The 7,176-nt window shown below is 41.1% G+C and overlaps 1 pseudogene; it reads left to right on the forward strand.

Annotated features, from left to right (window-relative positions):
- Positions 1–2,644: 2,644 nt before the first annotated feature.
- LOC126164103 (5S ribosomal RNA) lies at positions 2,645–2,762 on the forward strand (annotated as a pseudogene).
- Positions 2,763–7,176: the final 4,414 nt, after the last annotated feature.

Below are 7,176 nucleotides of genomic sequence, written 5' to 3' on the forward strand. Positions count from 1 at the left end.
TACAGCGAGCGCCACTATTGCCAGCTAAATAAAAGATTCAAACTACAGAAGGCACTAACTACTGATAGGGATAGTTAGCAAATGAAAGATATTAATAGAGAACAAACAATGTATTTACCTTAATAGTCATAATATATATATAGCAGTTCATGACAAATTACAAAACTCCGCCATCTCTCTCCCCACATGCACCACTGCTGGCGGCTCACCTCCAGCTGCGCAACGCTACGCGCTGTTCACATCCAGCTGCCGCTGCCCAAAACTAAAATGGCAGACAACAATGCAAACTAGCCACAGACTGCACACAGCACAGCCAGTGATTTTCATACAGAGCGCTACGTAACGTTGCCAGTAAGAAAATATAAACAGCCTACTTACAGTGTCATTCCCTGTTGGTCGGGCTTCATCCACTCTTCATTGAATACTACTGTTTCAAGTCCTTAGTAGTATTCAATGAACTGTGGATGAAGCCCGACGAACAGGGGAATTACATGCATTGAGCGAAAATAATAGTGCTTCGAGAATGGCTAGCTTCTGGCCGAAATCTAGATCTGCACAATAAAATTTAAAAAGGACGACTGATCGCTACATTCTATAATTTAAAACTCAATATAACAGTCGCTGAGTGGAATATCTTTCTGAATGGAAGGTAACCTGACATACCAGCATTCCGCCTGTATACCCTACACTGCTGTAGGCCTATAATGGAGAATTTGCAAGCTGCAGAATTTATTTACACGAACCACTTTTTACTCACACAGGATACTGACTGTGCTAAGTGTGTGATCGAAATGGTAGCCTTATTCGCCTTTGACCAGAAATGCTCAGAGAACACTTTAAATGTAGGGTGTATCGCAGTTATTAGCGATGGATACGGCAGAAAGTATACGACAATAGAAACAGAAAGTGAGCCGTTTGAGAGATAATTTTAAACTTGTGGTTAAGAGCTGCCAATGACTTTCGGATGAAATATTGTCTTAATTAGTACAAATATAGTTGAAACGTAAACTGTCGAATACAACGTCAGTGTAATTTTGCTCAAATTTCTCCTCTAGCCTGCCTTAAGAAATACAGTATTTCGAGATACTTCAACAAGTTACACGTTACAGTTAACTGTTCCCTCACAACTGTTCCCCATGTCGTCCCCAATATGAATGCAATATAGCACTCATCTCTGCAGTGAGTTACGAATTCTTTCAAAGACGTCCGGAACGTCTCGTAAACTTTGTACGATTCGGTTTTGCAGCTCTTTAAACTTAACAATTGGAGTGCTGCACACTACGCATCTGAGGTGTCCCCAGAGATAAAGGTCCAGAGGACTCGCGTCAGGTGACCTTGGAGGCCAGCGTACAGGTGTGCTGGACCTATCCATCCTGTATCAAAGTGATGCGTTAGATGTCTGACATCAGAAACAAAATGTGCCGCATACTCCACATTCCCAAAGTACGGGCCACGGGTGAAATTTGATGCCAGTTAGTTTACATTTCATGAACATGTGTCCTAACAATTACAATATTCCGTAATGATGTTAGGGGAAGTTCGTAACAACATAATGACAAATGGCTCGTTTGCAGACCCAGGTTTAATGGAACAATTTTGCTCCTGTTATAGCATACTTGCAGCAGTGTCAGATGTCTTTATTAAATGTGATATACAATGTATAGTATAGCCTACTCTAGCTACAACAAAGTTCTACAGCGGACATTAAGTGGATATATTTCCACATAAGTCGTGTCTTCTTTTACGGATCATGAAATGCCGCTGTCGGTAACAAGAACTGTGTTAATCGTACTGCCCAGGAAGGTTGACTAATATCTTCGAGAGCATACTGGTAATACGATATGTGTGTGTGAGGCGGGGGGGTGGGGGGGGAGGGGGCATTGGTCTGCTAGATGAGCACAACGCCCTGATAATATAGCGAGGTGGTGGCAGGAGAGGGCGATGACTGGTTGTTCTCGGATTCGACTTACTTATAATATAGTTGATAAATATTACCACAGTATACATACATATGGATTTAAGTTGTTTACTCGCACCCATTTTTATAGCACAGTCAGTCCGCCCCCAGTAGCTGAGTGGTCAGGGTGACAGAATGTCGATCCTAAGGGCCCGGCTCGACTCCCGGCTGGATCGGAGATTTTCTTCGCTCAAGGACTGGGTGTTGTGTTGTCCCAATCATTATCATTTCATCGACGTGCAAGTCACCGAAGTGGCGTCAAATCGAAAGACTTGCACCTAGCGAACGGTTTACCCGACGGGAGGCCCTAGTCACACAACATGCATGCATGGCACAAAGTACTTGGGAGTTATACTAAACTGTACACTTAAGGCCCGCTCTGTTAGTGTACGGAACTGTATGCATGTGAATCAGGGATGGAACAGCTTATCTTGTAGTGTTTCAAAGTGTTAGTCATTATAATTCCAAATTATATAACGAAAAATTCAACAGTCACAGAAAGTAATACAAAGTTTATGAATACCAGTCACTTTTTGAAATTCTTGTTAATTCCTTAAACGGAATTTCAATGTTTTCAGACCCGTCTTTAGGTGGGGCACAGGCGGGTACATGACTGTTTCATATATTAAGGCCAGGGACTAGCTTACAATAATATGGGTGGATTTGTCATTAGTATCTGGCTATCAGGCCAACGGCCGTGCCGCAGTGGTAACACCGGTTCCCGTCTGATCACCGAAGTTAAGCGCTGTCGGGCTGGGCTAGCACTTGGATGGGTGACCATCCGATCTGCCGAGCGCTGTTGGCCAGCGCCCTTGTGAGGCAAACTGAGGAGCTACTTGATTAAGAAGTAGCGGCTTCGGGCTCGGAAACTGACACACGGGCGGGAGAGCGGTGTGCTGACCACATGCCCCTCCATATCCGCATCCGCATCCAGTGACGCCTGTTAGCTGAGGATGACACGGCGGCCTGTCAGTACCGTTTGGCCTGAATAATCTATGAAGGAGACGAAAAATGGAAAGGCAATGGGAATTGATGAGATTGCTGTGGAACTGCTAAAGTCACTGGAGAAAGAAGGGAAAAGAGAGTTGACTGAATTGTGTAATCAAGTATACACGACAGGAAAATGGCCAAAAGATTTACAGAAAGTGCCTTAATACCTATAGAAAAGAAAAAGAACAGCAAAAAGTGTGAGGAACATAGAACAGTGAGCCTGATACCGCATGCAGCCAAAGTCTTGCTGAGCACGCTCAACAGAAGGCCATATGGAAAGTTGGATTGCGTAATAGGAGATGAATAATTTGGTTTCAGGCGAGGAGTGAGAACTAGAGATGCCATTGGGCTACTGAGATGTGTAGAGTAGAGGTACATGGAGAAGAAAAGGAAGGTTTATGTTGTGTTCATTGATCTTGTGAAGGCTTTTGACTGTGTCCGATGGGACAAACTGATGGAAATCCTTAGGAAACATGGCATTGACTGGAGGGATAGGTGGCTAATTAGAAATTTATATTTGAACCAGAGAGCAAGAGTAAGAATAGGAGGTGTGATGAGTGAAAAAATTGAACTGGGAGGAGGTGTAAGACAAGGCTGTTGTTTATCACTAACACTGTTCAATGTCTATATGAAGGAAATTATTAATGAAAGTTTTGATGAAAGGAGAGGAGTTCGTATAGGGGGTCAGAGAGTGGAGTGTATAAGATTTGCATACGACATGGTTGTGATGGCAGAGGGTGCAAGAGAGATGGAACAAATGTTAGATGATCTAAACACAAAATTAGAAGAATATGGAGTGAAGATTAACAAGAAGAAAACGAAAAGCATGGTAATTGGAGGAAATGGGAGAAAATGTTGCATGAAAATAGGGTGAGAGGAAATAGAGCAAGTGAATAACTTCAATTACTTGGGAAGTGTAATAGAGGATGATATGTATTGCTCAACAGTAATTAGGAAAAGAAATGCAATGGCAAAAGAACGATTCAAGAGGAAACAGAAATTACTTTGTGGACCACTAAACAAAGATCTGAGGGAAAGACCTGCCAAATGTTACATCTGGAGCGTTGCACTGTCTAGTGCGGAGACCTGGACATTGAGGGAGGAAGATTGGAGGCACTAGAGATCCGGATATGGAGAAGAATGGAAAAAGTGAAATAGGAAGACCGAGTAAGGAATGAAGAAGTATTAAGAAGAGTTGGAGAACAAAGAAACATGCTGAAAGACATTATAAAGAGGAAACGGATCTGGATTGGACAATGTTTGAGGATGGACTGTTTATTGAAAGGAGGAATAGAAGGAATGGTGGAGGTAAAAATGGGTAGAGGAAAAAGAAGATATAAAATGCTGGACAATATCAAAGGAGACAAATATTCAGAAATGAAAAGACGGGCTATGGACAGACAAAAGTTGAAGAGGCTTAACCCATGAGAAGACCTGCCGTAAGGCAGAATACCACACTACTATATGATGAAGTTCCAAAGAAACTGGTACATCTGCCTAATATCGTGTGAAGTCTCAAGTAGTGCTGGAGGGAATTGAAACATGAATACTGCAGCGCTGTCCGTAAATCCGTAAGAGTATGAAGGGGCGGGGATCTCTTCTGAACAGCAGGTTGCAAAGCATCCCATCATGTCCTACAAAAATATAAAAAACTCTTCCCTTTCGATCTGAAAAAGAAATTAGTACAAACGCTTATATACCCAATCATTGATTACAGCGATATTATCCTACAAGGCCTCTGTCAGGAAAACTCGCGACGTCTGGAACTGGTCATGAACGCCTGTGTCCGATATATCTGTGACCTTCGACTTTTTGATCACATTTCACCAGCATATGCAAAATTGTCCTGGCTGCGTGCAGACAAACGCAGAGATTTCCATACACTCTGTCTCATCTACTGCCTTATAAATGTACACTGTCCCTCATATCTCTCCTCGTCCTTAACGGTTATGTCTGAACAACATGACAGAGACACACGTTCCCATCATAATAAAATCCTCTCTGTTCCACTGCATCGCTCAGTCGCCTTCTCCAAGTCCTTTACAGTAGCGGGAACCCGACTCTGGAATAACCTCCCTCGGTATGTTAGAGAACTTAAAAACATGTCCAGCTTCAAAAAAACAGTTAATGACGTATCTACTTAAGCAACAGTAATGCTTTCCTTTGTACACGAATGCACTTCACCTCATTACTTCCCTCTTTCCCCCTCCTTAAGTCTCCCTCCCCCAAAACTCGCTATACTAGTAAACATCTACTTTACACACCAAGATATTAATGTACATCAGCACAAATCTTCATTACTATTGCCAATTTTTCTCATGTTTATCATTATTATTTAATTTTTTTACTGTTACTATTATTACTTTTATCATAATTTGTATGTATAGCACATGTCGTAAAAATACTGCCAGTACTTACTTTATTAGGTCTTAGTCATTATTCTTTATTCATATTGTGACTAGAGTAATCTAATTTTCTTATTTAAAGTATTGTCATGATGTAACTCTGATGTGTGAAACGCTGCATGTGTGAAACACTGGTCCGATGTAAGAGAGGGCCTGATGGCCCTAATCTGATCAGGTTAAATAAATAAATAAATAAAAATATGCTCAATAATGTTCATGTCTGGGGAGTGTGGTGGCCAGGGAAAGTCTTTAAACTCAGAAGAGTGTTCCTGGAGCCACTCTGTAGCAATTTTGGACTTGTGGGGTGTCACATTGTCCTGCTGGAATTGCCCAAGTCCGTCGGAATGCACAATGGACGGGAAAATCCCCACTTCATCGCTGCCTCTGAGATGCTGTGTCCCATCGCTCGTGCGCCGACTACACCATGTTCAGACTCGCTGAAATCTTGATAACTTGCTTTCGTAGCAGCAGCAGCATATTTTAATATGTTATTCTTCTAAAAGTGAAACTAAAGAATAAAGTTCATATAAACATTGGTCCCCAAATGTTTAGATATGGAGTTAGTGCTGACAAAAGATTTTGCCTGAAATTTAGCAACTTCGCTAATATGTAGCCATCGCAAAACTGTACGAGGTTTAAGTAAAGCACGATTTCCATTTGTTTTGTTGTTATTGGTATGGTGAATCTAATAAAACATGTCCCAAAAATGTATCTGCAGTAGTTTCCCATAACACCCAGAGAAGCAAAGTTTATTATACAAGTAATTTTGTTTACTTTCCATTAAGAATGTAGAAACGTTTATGTCATTGTTTCCAACCGCTAATGATTGTTTCAGTCGTTTCCTAACCTTGAAACGAGTTAGTTTTCTGTATTGTTCAGTGAAAGAACATAATGATAACAGTGTATTTAAGTGAAACCACATAGTGACTCTTGTAGTTCGTAGATTATTTAAGAAATAAGGATGCCTTTCAAATTTACAACAGAGGAATACGCCGATATAGTGTTTATTAATGGCAAAGTCAGAACACGTGAAGTATTACCTGCTCGCATTATGAATGCAATAGACGAAATTAAGAACAACCCTGTGAAACTGAAACGAGCAGCAAAATATGTTCATACATGTGCAGGTAAATGCATTGAACTTTGTGGAGACATTTTTGAACATTTATTGTGAATGTACTGTGAAGTTGTATGTACACTGCACAACTTCCTTAACAATGAGCTTTGTTCTTTCTGGTTTACCATGAATTCACGTGTGCTATGGTATTAATAAATTTTCTGACACATTCATACAGTTTCAACTAACGTTATTACCATCATTTTTCCAAAATTAAATTCTCTACGCACCAGCTATGAATTTAGGGAAATCGGTGAGACGTTTTCGGAAAGAAGGATATAAGGGTGACGAGTGCGTCGCGTGCGTGCAGGGACGATGTTGGTCATTATTGTTCCTTAAATGGATATGTCATTAACTGTCTTCTGAAACTGGTGATGCTATTCAATTCTCTAATATAATGCGGGAAGTTATTCTCTCGTCGGGTTTCTGCTACTGAGAAGGACTTTGAGAAAGTGGCTTGACGCTAGAGTGAGAGAGAAAGGATTTTGCTCTGATGGGAACGGGTGTTTCTGCTATGTTGTTCAGACAAGAGCTTTAAGCGCGAAGAGAGGTATCGATGACACTGTACGTTGATACGATAGTAGACAAGACAGAGGGCATGGAAATCTTTGCGCTTATCTACCTACGCAAGTAATGGTTAAATTTGATCAAAGTGTCGAATATCACAAATACAACGAACAGAGGCATTCATAACTAGTTCTGGGAGT

This window comes from Schistocerca cancellata, chromosome 2, assembly GCF_023864275.1.
Source record: "Schistocerca cancellata isolate TAMUIC-IGC-003103 chromosome 2, iqSchCanc2.1, whole genome shotgun sequence".
Classification (NCBI taxonomy): Eukaryota; Metazoa; Arthropoda; class Insecta; order Orthoptera; family Acrididae; genus Schistocerca; species Schistocerca cancellata.